Source organism: Drosophila sulfurigaster, unplaced genomic scaffold, assembly GCF_023558435.1.
Source record: "Drosophila sulfurigaster albostrigata strain 15112-1811.04 unplaced genomic scaffold, ASM2355843v2 contig_56_pilon, whole genome shotgun sequence".
NCBI classification, from domain to species: Eukaryota; Metazoa; Arthropoda; class Insecta; order Diptera; family Drosophilidae; genus Drosophila; species Drosophila sulfurigaster.
In genome coordinates, this window is record NW_026909671.1 from 23,995 (window position 1) to 43,392 (window position 19,398).

At 38.0% G+C, this 19,398-nt stretch overlaps 1 non-coding gene across 1 annotated transcript; it reads right to left on the bottom strand.

Moving 5' to 3' along the window:
* Positions 1–4,393: 4,393 nt before the first annotated feature.
* Positions 4,394–4,572, bottom strand: LOC133849811 (5.8S ribosomal RNA). The gene has a single exon (XR_009895460.1). It is a non-coding gene; the product is annotated as a 5.8S ribosomal RNA (ribosomal RNA).
* Between the last annotated feature and the right edge of the window lie 14,826 nt (positions 4,573–19,398).

The following is a 19,398-nucleotide window of genomic DNA, read 5'->3' on the forward strand; positions in this document are numbered from 1 at the left end:
CTGCTTGATTCTTCCGTCCACCGGACGGATAGAGTTGTATTTATGTATATCGGTGCGAGCGTGGAAATGCCATTGCATACCTGCAGGTAGGTAATGTTGGCAGGAATAGCAATACTCCCCATTGATGGTGTTGGTGGTGTAGTTGAAGTTGTTGATATTCTCGGGATTCATGTTGATGTTTTTTGTTTGTTTCTTTTTTATTTGATGGTTGAATGAAATAATATTTATTTTATTTGAAGTATTGTTTTTAAAGTATTTGTTTGTGTATTGTAAAATTGATTTTTACAATGTTGTTTAATAATAATTTTCGAATTTTACAATTTGTTTAAACAAACTTGATTTTGAAAGTTATTAACAATTTTCACTGCACAATTATAATTTGTTTTCGACGAGGGTTTTATTGTTAATACTGAATGTTTAAACAATTTTTCACTACACAATTATTCACTTAACAATTTTTAAATATTGTTAACTTTGGAGAATCGCGGAGCCGATGTGTATCTTCGAGTCACAAACTAGAAGTGATTTTAAGGATTTTAGGTTTTGGATGAAAACCGAGGAAAATTGAATAGTGGACGAATATCTATGGGTATTCATGGTGTGCTACCCTCTTTTAGATTTTCTATTTTATCTTCAAGTGTCTTGGAAATGGTGTTGTACTCTCGTCTGAATTACATCACGTTCCCATCCTTTTTAACGTTCATCACATCGTCCTTCCTCCGCTCCGATTTCGAATACATTCGAAATGACGAGACAAGTGGGCGCCACACCTTCGTTCGTTTTATAGATAGCGTGGCGCCTACGATCGTTTTACAGCTAGCGATGCTAGCTAGCGTGCAAGGCGCCTTCGATCTACAAATCGTTTTCGACTGCGACCCCGACCCCCTCACCGTCTCGTCTCGGGACACACGATCTCGAGAGCGTATCGTAGCACGTGTTCGTTGCACGTTTTTGCCCTCGATCTACGAATCGTTTTCGATTGCGACCACGACCGCGATCCCTCACCATCTCGTCTCGATCTCGAGAGCGTATCGTAGCACGTGTTCGCCATACTTTTTCGCCCTCGATCTACGAATCGTTTTCGATTGCGACACCGACCCCGATCCCTCACCGTCTCGTCTCGACCTCGAGAGCGTATCGTAGCACATGTTCGTTGCACGTTTTCGTCCTCGATCTACGAATCGTTTTCGTTTGCGACCCCGAGTGCGAGACCGATTGCGACCCCGACCTCGAGGGCGTGTCGGGACAAGCGATCTCGACTCCGACCCCGAGGGCGTCTCGGGACAAGCGATCTCGACCCCGACCCCGACTCCGAAGGATTTGTCTGACGAAACGCCCCCGACCCCGATCCCGATCCTTTCATCGCCCCGTCTCGGGTCGCGTACGATTCGTCACACAAATCCCACACTTGTAATTTCCACAGCTAACCCTAATTAAATTGCATCTTTATTACCCCACACTTGTCATTTCCACAGCTAACTCTAATTAAATTGCATCTTTATTAGCTCACACTTGACATTTCAATAGGTTACCCTAATTAAATTGCATCTTTATTACTCCTAAATTGACATTAATGACATGTGACCCTAATTAGTACTTCCTTGTATAGAAATGTGCTTTGTATAGAAACGTGTTATTACAACTACTCTGTGAGATACCCGCTATCCATTTTTAATAAAGGCAAAATATTGTGGTATCATTTTCAAAATATACCGAAAATACAAAAAATACTAAAAATATACTAAATGGTATGTTTGGTATATCGACATAGTACATCATTCAAAATATGCCATAAACGGCTCAATATACCAGATTGTCAGCCAAAGCAACCCAGACCCCTAGTAAGTAGGCGTTTTTGCCAATACAAAATTATTTTTTTAATAACTTCCACAATTTTTATCTGATCGCAACCATTTTCAGAAATCATAACGACTACAGTAATTATTGTATATACCAAAATTCGTAGCTCTAGATTTAAAATTACACTTGTTATTCGATTTTTTTGATTTGCGGAGGCGGAAGTGGGCGTGGCAAAAATTTGAAACAAACTTGATCTGCGTGCAAACATAACAAATGCTGTCGAAAAAAAATTATTGCTCTCTGAGATCTAGGTGTTCATACGGACAGACGGACGGACGGACAGACGGACAGACGGACATGGCTATATCGTCTCGGCTGTTGACGCTGATCAAGAATATATATATTTTATAGGGTCGGAGATGCCTCCTTCTACCTGTTACATACATTTCCTGCCGGAACAAAGTTATAATACCCTTCTACCCTATGGGTAGCGGGTATAAAAATCGTTGGGGTTACTCAAACCAATCTTTTTTTATTGATTGTCAAAGTAGCGTACGTTCGCGACCTTACCTATAAGCATATGTCGATTTTTACTAGCGTCGCATGGATTTAAAAAAAAAATTTTTTTTTTTGTTTTTTAAAACTATATCGTTTGCAGTTACTTATTACTTGTTAGTTATTACTTATTATTTATTACATATTTTTCTTGCTATTAATAAATTTCAGTACATTTTTCATATTTAATACAAATTTATTTTTTTTTGCTTTTAAATGTTATTAGACACATTAAATTGAGTTAAATCCGTTTGTTTTTATGAAATATGAAGTTATTAATAAAAAAAAGTTGTAGTAAAAATAAAAATTTAATAAATAAAACAACATGGAAAAATCGTACGTTCGCGACCATACGTTCGCGACCGGAACTTAATTAAATTAAAAATAAATAAATGGAGATATTTTCTTCGGAGTAGACTTAATAGAAAGCTACAAGATTCTATTTTTTTAATTTTTACTGTATTAAGCCAAAGTCGACTTCCATTTTGCGTACGTTTGCGACCGCATGTTTTTTGACAATATTATGAAAATTAAAAATCAATAAGCCCCATAATTTACACTAACCAAAGAGCTAAACAAATGCTATTGAAGAGTAAAAAAAGTTTCAGGAAACGTTTGTTTTCGATTTTATTTTTTTAATTTATCTCGTACGAACGTACGTTCGCGACTTTGAGAAATGCCCATATACAAATTCTTTAAAACTTAATTTTTATTAATTATATAAGTCATCAAATAAATACACTACACAAAGCCAAAAAAATAGTTTTCGAAATTAAATTTTCGAGAAATAAAATGAGTGCAAGAAGAGCGCATCAGCAATAACAAGAACAATACAAAAAGCTGACGGCAGTTCTTGCATCTCAACAAACATACATACAAACATACAAATGTATGTAGTACATACTATGTACATACATACAATCGTGCCGGTCCACTCATAATTTTTTACCAAGTGTATCGGGTACACTTACCCATAACCACCGGCACCGGCTTTACCCGAGTGCATAGAATCACCGATCGCAAATTGACGAATATGCCTCGGCACTTGCACAATAAGTGTCGGGCCTTTCTTGATACTCATACTCATGAGTATAAGCCTTTCGATACACTTATGCTCATGAGTATAAGCCTCATGAGTATGTGTATTTTTGGCTACTCACACTTATGAGTGCAAGTATATCGAAAAGGCACATGAGTAACCGGTGCACCGGTTGAGTGTGTGTACCCGTGCCGTTCTCTGATATGCACACTATCGTTATAATATTGACTAAATATTACAATTCTAATGATGAATTTTCCATAACGGATATTCAGGCTCATCGGGCTTAACCTCTAAGCAGTTTCACGTACTATTTAACTCTCTATTCAGAGTTCTTTTCAACTTTCCCTCACGGTACTTGTTTACTATCGGTCTCATGGTTATATTTAGTTTTAGATGGAGTTTACCACCCACTTAGTGCTGTACTATCAAGCAACACGACTCTTTGGAAACATAATCTAATCTATGGGTAAATATCCTCATTTAAGAAGGACTTAAATCGTTAATTTCTCATACTAGAATATTGTCGTTCCATACACTGCATCTCACATTTGCCATATAGAAAAAGTGACTTAGTGCTGAACTGATTTCTTTTCGCTCGCCGCTACTAAGAAAATGCTTGTTTGTTTCTTTTCCTTCCCTAATTAATATGCTTAAATTCAGGGGGTAGTCCCATATGAGTTTGAAATATACTATCTTTTTTTTGAAGGTCCATAATATTCACAAAATTATTCTCTATACCATATTCGTTAATAAGAGGCAATTCTAGTTTATAAAATAATATATTTTATGCTAGACATTCCTCAGTATTATTTGAAATGAATAAAGAACATATAATTCTTCAAATTTCTCATGCAACAGAGTTTTAGTATATTCATTTATTAATTCATATGAATATCTTAACCGACAACTTTTTAGATTCACACTTATATTATCCAACAATATACAATGTGCTTAAAATTCCGAAAAATTTTAAACAACTTATTTAGCATAGTCTTACAACCCTCAACCATATGTAGTCCAAGCAGCACTAAAAAATTAATTAAAGTACATAACAGCATGGACTGCGATATGCGTTCAAAATGTCGATGTTCATGTGTCCTGCAGTTCACACGATGACGCACAGTTTGCTGCGTTCTTCATCGACCCATGAGCCGAGTGATCCACCGCTTAGAGTGATACAATTTTTTTTTATTTCATTACGTCAATAATATTTTTATTGAAAGAAATTAAAAATACACCATTTTACTGGCATATATCAATTCCTTCAATAAAATTTTTTTTATACCTAAATAAATGTTGCGAAATGTCTTAGTTTTACATAATCGATAATAATAAGATATATGACAAGTATATTTTAGCTAAATTTATTTATTATGATCAACATATGTAAAGCGTTAACATGCAAACAGGTACAGCATTGTTTTTCTTTAGGTGTTGCGAACCAATGTATGCGCACAATACATTTTGCAACGCATGTATATTATGGTACATATACACGCAGTTTTTTATTTTATCCAAAACACAAGTTAACAACAATGTTGACATTAACAGAAGGTGGCTATGCATCGACACCCGAAATGCACTCAGCCAATTCTGCAAGCTCTGCAAAGTCTGCAGAACATCCGCCACATGCCCTGGGTCAGCACATCGATCGTGGGACACTTGCGCAACGCGGGATCGCAAGCAGCAGCGAGTGCCACATGCCCTGTGTCAGGACAATATCCATCGTGGGACACTTGCGCAACCAGCGCCAACGCGGGATCGTCAGCAGCGACGGCAGCAACGGTAGCGGCAGCGAGGTTTCATTATAAGAATTAGAATTGATTTAAGTTAGTTCCATTTTTTAGATTAAACAGTTCTTCGTTGCCTTACTTCAATTGTGCTACGAGGGACGGGAAAATTTTCAAATTTTTAATTGACACCGGTTCTAACCAAAACTATATTCAGACAAATCTAATACAGAATCCGAAACTTAACGAAAAGCCGTTTTTTGCAAATTCCGTTGGAGGGCAAACTAAGATTACCCACCACACTCACATTAGTCTATTCAATTGTCCTGATCACCCAATTAAATTCTTCTTATTACCCACTCCTAAAACATTCCATGGTATCTTGGGTAATGATACACTAAAAAAACTCGATGCGGTGATCGACGTAAAGAATGATATTCTGGTTATAAAAGGTAATTATAAAGTAAAGATAAAGCAATTGGCAACCCAGACAGTAAATCATATTAAAATCCGAACAGAACACATGACAGTATGTCAAAAAGACATACTCAATCAAATAGTTAAAAAGCATACTGAACTATTTTCGGAACCTGACGAAAAATTAACGTACACCACTGCGGTACAAGGACAAATCAGAACAAACACAGATCTACCAGCTCATAGCAGACATTATCCATACCCAGCCTCTCTAAGACCAGAAGTTGAGAAACAAATCAATCAGTTGTTCGATGATGGCATAATAAGACCTTAACGGTCACCTTATAATGCCCCAGTATGGATAGTACCGAAAAAAGCAGATTCATCTGGTGAAAAGAAATATAGACTTGTTATAGATTATAGAAAACTTAATGCTATAACAATATCAGATCGATACCCAATTCCAGAGATTGGCGAGATCATCGCCCAATTAGGTAGAAATAAATATTTCACAGTGCTCGATCTGAAAAGCGGTTTTCACCAGATCCCGCGTAATTCAAAGGATATAGAGAAGACAGCGTTTTCAGTAAACGGTGGAAAGTTCGAATTCACCAGACTGTCGTTTGGCTTAAAGAACTCCCCATCTATTTTCCAAAGAGCTCTCGATGACATATTACGAGAACATATCGGAACAAGATGCTATGTCTATATCGACGATATCATAATTTTTAGCAAATCTGAAGATGAACACACCCAAGATCTCGATAAAGTATTCTCCACTTTAGCCAAAGCAAATATGAAGGTACAAATCGATAAGTGTGAATTCTTTAGAAATGAAGTTGATTTCCTCGGCTTCACTATTTCTAATAACGGGGTAAAAACAAACAAAGAAAAAGTTAAGGCTATTAATAATTTTCCGGTACCAAAGACCTTAAAGGATTTGAGATCTTTTCTAGGGCTATCAAGTTATTACAGACGCTTTATTCGTGACTATGCCAAATTAGCAAAGCCACTCACAACCCTACTCAGAGGAGTTAATGGTCGTTCTTCAAAAAATATCTCTCCTAAAGTAAACATAGTCTTTGACCAGAATTGTAAAATGCATTTGAAAAATTAAGAATACTTTAGTTTCGCAAGATGTGATTCTTGCATATCCAGATTTCACAAAAGAATTTCAGCTAACAACAGATGCTTCAAATTACGCAATAGGCGCAGTACTAGAGCAGAATGGCAGACCGATCACTTTTATTTCGCGTACACTAACTAGCACTGAAGAAAACTATGCCACGAATGAAAAAGAAATGTTGGCCATAGTATGGGCTCTTCAAAGTCTACGCATGTACCTTTACGGTACTTCTAAAGTTATTATATTCACTGATCATCAACCATTAACTTTTGCATTAAGCAACAAAAATCATAATGGTAAACTCAAAAGGTGGAAAAGCTACCTTGAAGAGTACAATCACGAACTCAGATATAAACCAGGAACCTCCAACGTAGTGGCAGATGCCCTATCTAGAAATCCTCCAGGTGCTCAGATAAATAGCACCACAGCTACCATTCATAGTGACGAGAGTTCATCGCACAATCTTATACCCTGTGCAAACATTCCAATTAACGTATTCAAAAACCAATTATTATTACTAACTTCAGATAAGGAATCTTACGAATTCGAATTACCATTTCCACAGTACCATCGTCATACAATAAAGAAAAGAGAGTACTCTGAAGAAGACCTGATAAAAATCTTAAAAGAAAGGCTTGACCCAAAGATTGTAAACGGCTTGCTTACTTCTGAAAGAATAATGGGAAAAATTCAAAATATTTACCCTTTTCATTTCAGTAGTTATAAAGTAAGATACACACAAACCCAAGTAGAGGATATTCCTTTAGAATCTGACCAGAATGAGATAATCGTCAAAGAGCATGTTCGAGCTCATAGAAATCCAATCGAAAACAAAATCCAAATTCTCAGCAAATTTTTTTTTCCCAGGTTTAACAAAGAAAGTAACGGCTATTGCCAAGCAGTGCGAAACTTGCAAACTTTCTAAGTATGATAGGCATCCTCAACATGGGGAAATCCAACCAACTCCAATACCTACTTACCCTGGAGAAATTATCCATATAGATCTATACACTACACAGAAAACTTTAGTACTTACTGCCATAGATAAATTTTCAAAATATGCTCAGATTAAAATAGTAAAATCAAGAGCTGCTGAAGAACTAAAAAACGCCCCTTCGGGAGGTAATGATGGCATTTGGCATGCCAAAGTTAGTCGTCATGGACAACGAAAAGGCTTTAAACGCAGCGTCAATCAAGTTCTTATTAAAAGAACAACTTAAAGTAGAAGTCTTCACGACCCCACCGTATGCTTCCACAAGCAACGGTCAAATAGAAAGATTTCATTCAACTATGACTGAAATCTTGAGGTGTCTTAAACGAGACGAGTCGACAGCCACTTTTGAGGACTTGATCTTTAAAACAACAACGAAAAAGAAACCTATAGAAATATTTTTTGGCAATCAATTTAATTCAAATCCAATAGAACTCGAACGCTTAAGAAATCAAATTAGTAATAACATCAGCAAAAAACAAGAAGAGGATATCTCTTATCACAACCAGAAAAGAAACCCCATAAGAAAATATGAAAAAGGCGAAACCATTTTTATCAAAATTGACAAGAGACTAGGGTCCAAAATAACCCCTAGATATCGAAAAGAAATCGTAGCTAAAGACAACAATACAACAGTGAAAACTCAATCAGGAAGAATTGTTCATTAAAATAATATAAAAACGTAATTTTGTCCACAGGTTTTTTCTGCCATTATGCTACGGATTGGCAACCGTATTAGATTACTCACACTCACAGCTAATCCCGATAAAAACAGGAATCGCCGCAATCCAGGAGAGTACATTTAAAATAATCCATGTTTTCGACATAAAAGAATACGAAGAAATGACCTCAAAACTAGAAGAGTCATTAAAGAACGTTAGCTACTCTCATCAATTATATCCATACTTAGAATATGAACTAAATATAATTAAAAACGAGTTACGTAGGTTAAGACCGAACAAACGAAAAATTAGATCCATAGATGCTTTAGGAACAGCATGGAAATGGCTGGCCGGTACACCGGACAGAAGTGATCATGAAATTCTAATAGCAAAATTGAACGAACAACTAGAAAATAACAATAGACAGGTAATAATCAATAAAAAATTTACTGCAGGAATAAATGAAATGAGTCGCGTAACAAACGCAATATTAAAACACACTATAGACACTAATGATATTAAAGAAAATTTTGTATCAATTTTAAAATACAAACTTCAACTTCTAAAAAATGACTTAAACAATCTAGTAAATGCAATAAGCTGGGCTAAAACCAACACTGTAAACTCAATTATATTATCAGAAATCGAAGTAAATAAAATAGAGGAAATATTAAGTAATGAAGAAGGAATGTTTATCAATATAGAAGAATTACTCGAATTTGCTAAAATAAAGATAACAGCAATCGGCAATAGTATGCTCTATATGGTAAACATACCCCTAGTAGGAACACAACCATGTAACTCTATGATAATTAAAGCAGTTAAGCAAGACAATGTAATAAATGACATAAAATATGAAAACATAATAATTTGTAACAAAACTATTTACGCTATAATACAAGAATGTGAAACATTTAGTAATAAGACAATTTGTAATAAAATAATGTTATTAATCTTAGTAACGACTCCTGCATAGCACCGCTACTTCAAAATAGAAAACCACACTGCAAAGCCATCAACAATCAACACATCCCAAATCATCAGGAGATAGTGACCGGCACCATCCTTCTCAACAGCTTCAAAGGCAACATTAAAATCGACAAGGAAGAAATGGAGCTAGAAGGAACTTATCTAATACAGTTCCAAAACTCTACAGTCTACATCAACGAAGACAAATACGAGTCAATAGAAGCAAAATACGCAGAAGCAACCCCCCCCCACTTTTCCAATTAATGACCGAAAAGACGTTAACAGAAGAGGTTCTTTCGCTACAAATGCTGAAAGAAATCAACATCAATAACACTCGGAAACTGGATACGCTAAGAAGTGAGAGCTTTAAGGCAAACTCTATCAGCTTCGGACTTTTTGGTATCTTAGTGATAACATTCATCATAATGGCCATATGGATATGGAAGCTGAAATCCGCTCCAGAATTACAGAAGGCCACACAAGCACAAGAAGTCGAAACTCCAAGCAATGGAACGCGAAAACGCTTCTACATTGCGTCCGAGGACGTCCGCGCTTAAAGGGGGAGGAGTTAACAACAATGTTGACACACCAGAAGGTGGCTAAGTGCATCGACACCCGAAATGCACTCAGCCAATTCTGCAAGCTCTGCAAAGTCTGCAGAACATCCGCTACATGCCCCGGGTCAGCACATCGATCGTGGGACACTTGCGCAACGCGGGATCGCAAGCAGCAGCGAGTGCCACATGCCCTGTGTCAGCACAATATCCATCGTGGGACACTTGCGCAACCAGCGCCAACGCGGGATCGTCAGCAGCGACGGCAGAAGCGGTAGCGGCAGCGAGGTTTCATTATAAGAATTAGAATTGATTTAAGTTAGTTCCATTTTTGCAACACAATAAAGCAAATCGCTTTTTTTTAATAAATCAAAGTCAACGATTTGTTAATTCACATAAAACACTCTTAATACAGTATATAATAATAATAATACATGACAAACGGTTTTTAGCTAATTTAAATTATTATATGTTGCATAATTGTATCTCATATGATTGAATAAAATATTTATATTTATTAGTTAATTAATTTATTAAATATTGCAATTCCCTAAAAGAGAAAAACAAATTTAATTTATTAACGGTTAGATGCATTAAAATAATAATGATCCTTCCGCAGGTTCACCTACGGAAACCTTGTTACGACTCTTACTTCCTCTAAATAATCAAGTTCGGTCAACTTTTGCGAAACAACCGCAACACACAAGGCGTCACAGTGACCACGTCCGGAGACCTCACTAAATAATTCAATCGGTAGTAGCGACGGGCGGTGTGCACAAAGGGCAGGGACGTAATCAATGCGAGTTAATGACTCACACTTACTGGGAAATCCAAGTTCATGTGAACAATTTCAGTTCACAATCCCAAGCATGAAAGTGGTTCAGCGGTTTACCCGGACCTCTCGGTCTAGGAAATACACGTTGATACTTTCATTGTAGCGCGCGTGCAGCCCAGGACATCTAAGGGCATCACAGACCTGCTATTGCTCAATCTCATTATTCCTAGACGCAATTTGTCCATTTAAGAAGCTAGTGTACTTACTTAATTAAATTAAAAATAAATAAATGGAGATATTTTCTTGGGAGAAGACTTAATAGAAAGCTACAAGATTCTATTTTAAAAGTAAAGTTATTTCTTTAAAATATTCCGTCTCAATTCGCAGAGTTTTGCATTTAACTGTATTAAGCCAAAGTCGACTTCCATTTTGCGTACGTTTGCGACCGCATGTTTTTTGACAATATTATGAAAATTAAAAATCGATAAGCCCCATAATTTACACTAACCAAAGATCTAAACAAATGCTATTGAAGAGTAAAAAAAGTTTCAGGAAACGTTTGTTTTCGATTTTATTTTTTTAATTTATCTCGTACGAACGTACGTTCGCGACTTTGAGAAATGCCCATATACAAATTCTTTAAAACTTAATTTTTATTAATTATATAAGTCATCAAATAAATACACTACACAAAGCCAAAAAAATAGTTTTCGAAATTAAATTTTCGAGAAATAAAATGAGTGCAAGAAGAGCGCATCAGCAATAACAAGAACAATACAAAAAGCTGACGGCAGTTCTTGCATCTCAACAAACATACATACAAACATACAAATGTATGTAGTACATACTATGTACATACATACAATCGTGCCGGTCCACTCATAATTTTTTACCAAGTGTATCGGATACACTTACCCATAACCACCGGCACCGGCTTTACCCGAGTGCATAGAATCACCGATCGCAAATTGACGAATATGCCTCGGCACTTGCACAATAAGTGTCGGGCCTTTCTTGATACTCATACTCATGAGTATAAGCCTTTCGATACACTTATGCTCATGAGTATAAGCCTCATGAGTATGTGTATTTTTGGCTACTCACACTTATGAGTGCAAGTATGTATATCGAAAAGGCACATGAGTAACCGGTGCACCGGTTGAGTGTGTGTACCCGTGCCGTTCTCTGATATGCACACTATCGTTATAATATTGATTAAATATTACAATTCTAATGATGAATTTTCCATAACGGATATTCAGGCTCATCGGGCTTAACCTCTAAGCAGTTTCACGTACTATTTAACTCTCTATTCAGAGTTCTTTTCAACTTTCCCTCACGGTACTTGTTTACTATCGGTCTCATGGTTATATTTAGTTTTAGATGGAGTTTACCACCCACTTAGTGCTGCACTATCAAGCAACACGACTCTTTGGAAACATCATCTAATAATCATTAACGTTATACGGGCCTGGCACCCTCTATGGGTAAATATCCTCATTTAAGAAGGACTTAAATCGTTAATTTCTCATACTAGAATATTGACGTTCCATACACTGCATCTCACATTTGCCATATAGAAAAAGTGACTTAGTGCTGAACTGATTTCTTTTCGCTCGCCGCTACTAAGAAAATGCTTGTTTGTTTCTTTTCCTCCCTAATTAATATGCTTAAATTCAGGGGGTAGTCCCATATGAGTTGTGGTTGTTTAATTACACTTATAGACAATTCTCTGCCTATTTTGAAATATACTATCTTTTTTTTTTGAAGGTCCATAATATTCACAAAATTATTCTGTGTAGGGGGGCGTCTTCAGATAAGTAAACAACACTTTCACTTTGGAATTATTGGAGAATTGTAAACTTTACAATTACTTTTATTGCACACTTGAAAAAATACACTTGTTGTGCCGGTCAGAATAGTAGAACATATGTTGTAACAAGGTCTTACGCACAGTATACTAGCTTTGTCACTATCGACCACACTTTGTCACTAGCGACCACACTGTCAGCTGTTTTGAGTGGTCACACCTGCCATCATCTGGCATCGACATCCTCCCCCCCTTGCAATGAGTTGCAAACGGATTTATTGTCCACATGGACCGGACAGAAACCAACTCAATGTGGAGTTCTGGGCCATTGGCAAATCGTTGGTGCTCGGCAGGATACGAGGTTGAATGATGTGAGGATACACATCAGTGCCGAGCACCAGGGACACCATCGATGGCTGGAACCAGCATTCGTAAGCGTAATGCTGCGGAACTGCTCCAAGTTTTCACCATCGACAGGTCGGAAGGGGGGAAGGCGAACGGGAACATGGCCGTGCTGGTTGCGGAACAGCAACTGGAATTGTTGCGTAAAGGTGGCCACGAATTGCAACATTTGGAAGGTGGTCCGGTTCTTCTTTCACCAAATGAACTTCTGGTGCTGGGATCCCATGGCAGCAATCGAGCGAGTTGAGCAGGGCAAAGAAGGTGCTGTGGCCGCCTGGTGCAGACTTGAGGCCCATCCACACGGAGACGGGCATGCAACATGGAACGAAACAAGAACAAATGGTTATTACAGTAGCTTCTTTACATTGTCAATGACACATGGAACAGGACAGTATAGGACAGCACAAACGAAACGAAGTAGGATGTTATTCGTCTTTGTGTCGGTGCCTATCTGGTTTGAATGAATGATGAGGCAGATAAAATTAGGAGTGGTGACGGGCTTCCGGAATGGAAGAGTCACCCGAGATCTGCCACATCTGCTGCGTGAAGTTGTGTTTTCGCAGCTAACCAGCTTCGACGGAATATCCTCCGCCTCCCAAACTTTGGAGTTTAGTCTGTCGAGTTGATCGTCTGCTTGATAGCGACTCTTGTCGAAAACGCAGAGACAGTTGTCGACACATTCTGGGAAACGGGGCCGGTGAGAATCAACCAAACACGGTTTGTTGGCCAAGGAGTGAGCCACAAATGTTTGGCCGGGAACCGCTCAGGATGACTGACGGAAGGATATCCGCGCCAATTAAGATGTCAATCTGAGCACTTTTGTAGAAGTTTGGATCTGCCAGTTCAATCGCTGGTAGATCCTTTAGGAAGCCTTTCGGCACACGGAATGATGGCACCTTGTCTGCCAGTTGTGGAATAACGAACGCTGAGGTCTCGATATGGAGCCTCGGCTTCGTTGGACAACCAATGCTGAAGTTGCATAACTTCTGCGGTTGGGCCGCAATTGCATGATTCAGCCCAGATACTTGGGCTTGAACGGATTGGAATGGCAACTTTATGCGCTGGAATAAACGCTCAGAAATGAAAGTCGCTTCGGACCCTGAGTCGATTAGTGCTCGTGCAGTGTATGTAGTACCTAGATGGGATACATTGACAACCGCCGTGCCGAGAAGGATGTTCTGAGCGTTAATGGCAAAGTAATTTTGCACATTTGTTGCCGATTGATTCGGAGTGGACTGTATGTTGGGAAGTGTGGATGGAGTGGAAGAGGAAGAGGCGCCATTGTGGGCACTGTCGCCCCGATGGAGAAGAGTGTGGTGCCGCCCCTTGCATGTCAAGCAATTGTGCGCACTCGTACACTCTCGGAGTTGGTGACCTCTTGCGAAACAGTTTAAACAGAGTCTTTTCTGTTTGATGTAGCTCATCCGATCATTGACCGACATTTCAAGGAAGCTTGGACAAACCCGGACAGGGTGATTCTCTTTTGAGCACAAGTCACACGATTTGCCTCTCTGAGTGACTCGGGCCTTGAAAGAGTTAATTCGCTTTGAATTCTGCTGTGGACGGGATGGTCCAGCGGTAGAGTTCTGCGAGGTTTTTTGCGTCACGTCCTCAACAGCCTCGAGCGTACGATAACGCTCGTTGAGGAATGTGCTCATGTCCTGCCATGCGGGAATCTTGGTCTTGTCCACCAATGATTGCTCCCATAGTGAGAGTGTAAGTTTGGGGAGCTTGGATGAGCAAAGAAAGACCAGGATGCAGTCGGCGAAAGGACTAGAGACTGAAATGTCTGAGTGGTCAAGAGCGGTCAAGCACCGCTGAATTGTGCCATGCAGCTCCTTAATCGCTGCTCCAGACTCTTGCGAAACCGTGGACAGGTTGAAGAGAATTTTTAACTGGCTCGTTATTAACAAGCGCTTATTTTCGAATCGCTCGCAGAGAGCACTCCAAGCCGACGCGAAACCATCGTTCGTCAGCGGAAATTTGGCTACGATCTCATTGGCCTCATCTGCGGTTTTTGAATTGAGATGGAATAGTTTCTCAACCGGAGTCAACCTCGGATTGTTGACGTAGATGGCCGTGAAAAGATCACGGAAGGTCGGCCACCGCAAGTAATCCCCACGGAATACTTCGATGTCGACTGGAGGGAGCCGGCAGCCACTGGAGTACACAGGAGGAGCGGATGCTTCACTCCTGGTTGATTCGGAAACTTGTGTAATTTGCCCCTTTACATGGGCGAGACACCGCTCATACACTGCATAGCAGTGGTCATATTTCGCCTCCATGGCCTGTATGCCTTCGTTGTCGCCGTCTCGATGCAGTGCATCAGCGCACGTGGCATAAGCGGTCTCTACACTGTCCCAGAGGGCTTGCAGGCGGTCACGACGGATCTCGTACGTGTGTACATTGTCGTCTTCGGCTGCAGGCCCTCTGACCCGACTCTCAAAGTGCACCAGTCTGTCAGAGACGGCGACGAAGTTGCTGAGAGCCATCGCACGGGTGTTGCTAAGTTTAGCCTGGACGGATCGTGTAGTTGCAGAAGAAGCAGACGGCGACGGACGATCAACTTTGACTCGGAGTTGAGCGGCAGGAGTGGCGGATTTGGACGTATACGGAAATGGATATGATGTTGTATAATATATATGTTGTATGTGTAATAACGGATTTCAATATATAATATCAATTTATAAGGAGCATATACGGAGTTTATATGTAACGTGTACGGAAGTGTACGTGTATGTATGTGATACTATATGTATATTATATGTGTAATAATGGACTTATATATATATATTATCAGTATATATGGAACATATACGGAGTGTATATGTGTGTAAGTGTCGTGTATGGAAGTGTACGTGTATGTATGTGTGTCGTATGTGGATGTATATATGTCGTATGTATATGTACACTGACGAGCAAAACTGTAACACGAGTTCGTTGTTGCAACTTTAAAGGTCTGTCTTTTTCTAATGCACGCATTTTAAAAAATCTTAGTCTTGTTTTATTGGTTATATCATTTACTATTATTAAGCAAAATTTAAAGCCATTTGTTATCAGTTAAAGAAAATGACACGCCAAACTGTAAAAAAAAAGTCAAATGTTACAGTTTTGCACTCACAATGGCAAAACTTTGATTTTTAACTCTAAAGCTAAGTTAACCGTTAATGTTTATTTGTTTACATTTTACTCGCTGAGTTTTGATATTTTAAAGCCTAATGGTAATTGAATTTGTAATGGCTAGTGAAAAAAATAAGATCATTCTTGATTTACTAGAAGCTGGTGAATCTATTCGAAAAGTGGCTAAAAAATTCGGTGTTAGCCATATGAATGTGCAGCGACTAAAAAAATACAGTCTAGGAAACTTTCCAATAAATCCAGGAGGCCGACCCAGAGTTTTGAGTGAACGTGACACACGCCACGTCGCTAACTTGGTAACAGGCAATCCTGATGTCACACCAATAAAAGCGGCGTCAATGCTTAATTTGAGTGCCAGTGCTTGGACAGTTAGCCGAAGCCTCAACAAATTGGGTCTAAAAGCTAAAGAAATGAAAAAAAAAAAATCATTTCTTACAAAAAGACACATAATGCTGCTTCAGAACTTTGCCGCAACATACACAAATTGGACATTAGCGGATTGGGATACTGTAAGTCATTGCTACCAGTGTCTAAAAAAGCAAAAAATTCCAAAATATTTTTGTTTCCAAGGTTATATGGTCGGATGAAACCAAAATTAATCGGTTCGAGTCAGATGGACGCTCCTGGTATTGGACTAGAGATCCTACGATCTAGTCACCAAGGAATGTGCGACAAACCGTCAAGCACGGTGGCGGTTCCATCATGGTTTGGGGGTGCATTCATTCAAATGAAGTTGGTCTTTTGGTGCTAATCGATGGAATTATGCGAAAGGAGCAATATCTAGCAATATTGCAAGAAAATCTTCCGAAAGTTATTGGGAATATGGGTCTTTCTGTCGAAAAATGCGTTTTTCAGCAAGACAACGATCCGAAGCACACGTCCATATAAGTTAAAAATTGGATTTCAAAACAGAAATTTCAATTTATGAAGTGGCCACGACAATCTCCCGATATGAATCCGATTGAAAACTTGTGGAGTCACGTAAAATCGCAGCTGGCGAAATATGCAGTTCCTCCAAGTGGAATGAAGGAGTTGTGGGAACGGACACAGGATGTATGGTATGCTATTCCCCCGGAAATGGTACAACGGTATACCCAAAGTATGCCCGATCGCATAGAAGAGTTGGAAAAGTCCAAGGGGATGTTATCTCATTATTAAAAAATCATTAATAAAAATATTTGTTAAAAAAATAACCAGAGTGCAAAACTGTAACATTTGACTTTTTTTTACAGTTTGGCGTGTCATTTTCTTTAACTGATAACAAATGGCTTTAAATTTTGCTTAATAATAGTAAATGATATAACCAATAAAACAAGACTAAGATTTTTAAAATGCGTGCATTAGAAAAAAAGTTACAGACCTTTGAAGTTGCAACAACGAACTCGTGTTACAGTTTTGCTCGTCAGTGTATATATATATAGGTATATATAAATATATAGAGTGTAGTGGATCTACGCGCGTTTGTTCTTAATAGAGTGCAACTTCCTTGTTATTTAGAGTAAAATAACACGAAGAGGTCGCATACACTGCACTATGTTGAATTTGACCCGTTTTCGTGGCCAAAACTCATTTTTCGCAAGTATTCAAATTTCCGTTTTTTTAATGTTACCATGTTGAAAAATGATCAAATCCCGATATTGTATAACTAAAATGTTAGCTTAACAGTTTAATGTTAAAATAACAGCTGTTAAAGTAAGCTGTTGCAAGCAGACAATACGTGCAGTGTTAAATGTTAAATTTGCGATGCAATTTCAAATTGGCACATCTCCCACAAAAAATCATTAAATAATAAAATTCAAAAGGAATATTACTTCATCAAGTTCTTACTATGTGTTGATACTAATATGTTGCATGTTTTGTTCGTATTTTTCTAACAATTTGTATATTTAGCAACTGTTGTCCCCTTGTCACTTTTCGAAAGAAAGTTGAACTTTCCAAAAGGTTTTAACTAAAATGTTCAAATTTGTTCAGTGAGTGTCCATATACATGTTGTAGATCTGTCAATTCTGAATTCATAATATGTAAGCTCATTATGCGTTTTTTGCGGTTTTTTGCGTAATTTGAATTATTAGGGAGCAACATTTTGATCAGAATTGCAGAACTGGTAAAGCCATTGCGATTTTTTTTTTCTTGAATAACTTCCATATTTATTATCCGATCTGAACTAAATTTTCAGGACGCATTTGAAATAGGACATTCATCATGTGTTCCAAAATTCGGATCTCTAACTTGAAAATTGATTTATATATTCGCTTTTTTTCGATTTATGTGGGCGTTGACACGCCCACTTTTCTAAAATACCTTCCTATAGCAATAACTTTTATTATACAAGAAACCTGCATTCAAAAATCTTGTTAATTTCAAAATTTTTAATTTTGGCCACAAAAACGGGTCAAATTCAACATAGTGCACTGGAGTGTGTCAAAAAGCAGACAAACGCGAAACGACAGAGATGTCACAAAGTACATACAACAGCGGCCAAATTGGAAAATATAAGCGAACTCTTTTAAAGTGTATAAATACTTACACATAAATATACATATAAAGATATATATATATATATACGGTGCAAAGTATACACAAAGTAGAAAAGATTGCGGAAAGAAAGCCGGTAGAACGCTTATGTACTTATATATATGCTGTGTCACATATATATAATGTACAAAGAAAAAGAATATGGCGCGAACACGACACTTGCACAAAATGTATGGAGAATGTATGAAAGTGTATCACTTATCTTGAAAAAACCAATGCTATTGCTGGGGTCGAGCGAATCCAATCATATATCCGGCTCGAAGGACCAAAATGTGTAGGGGGGCGTCTTCAGATAAGTAAACAACACTTTCACTTTGGAATTATTGGAGAATTGTAAACTTTACAATTACTTTTATTGCACACTTGAAAAAATACACTTGTTGTGCCGGTCAGAATAGTAGAACATATGTTGTAGGAAAAAGCACTAAAAGAGGGCAGGGTGACCAACGTGAGGATAAACTAGATCAGTGTGACTGCGCGTGTGACAAGGTCACACGCACAGTATACTAGCTTTGTCACTATCGATATCAATTGATCGCGACCACACTGTCAGCTGTTTTGAGTGGTCACACCTGCCATCATCTGGCATCGACAATTCTCTATACCATATTCGTTAATAAGAGGCAATTCTAGTTTATAAAATAATATATTTTATGCTAGACATTCCTCAGTATTATTTGAAATGAATAAAGAACATATAATTCTTCAAATTTCTCATGCAACAGAGTTTTAGTATATTCATTTATTAATTCATATTATGAATATCTTAACCGAGAACTTTTTAGATTCACACTTATATTATCCAACAATATACAATGTGCTTAAAATTCCGAAAAATTTTAAACAACTTTTTTAGCATAGTCTTACAACCCTCAACCATATGTAGTCCAAG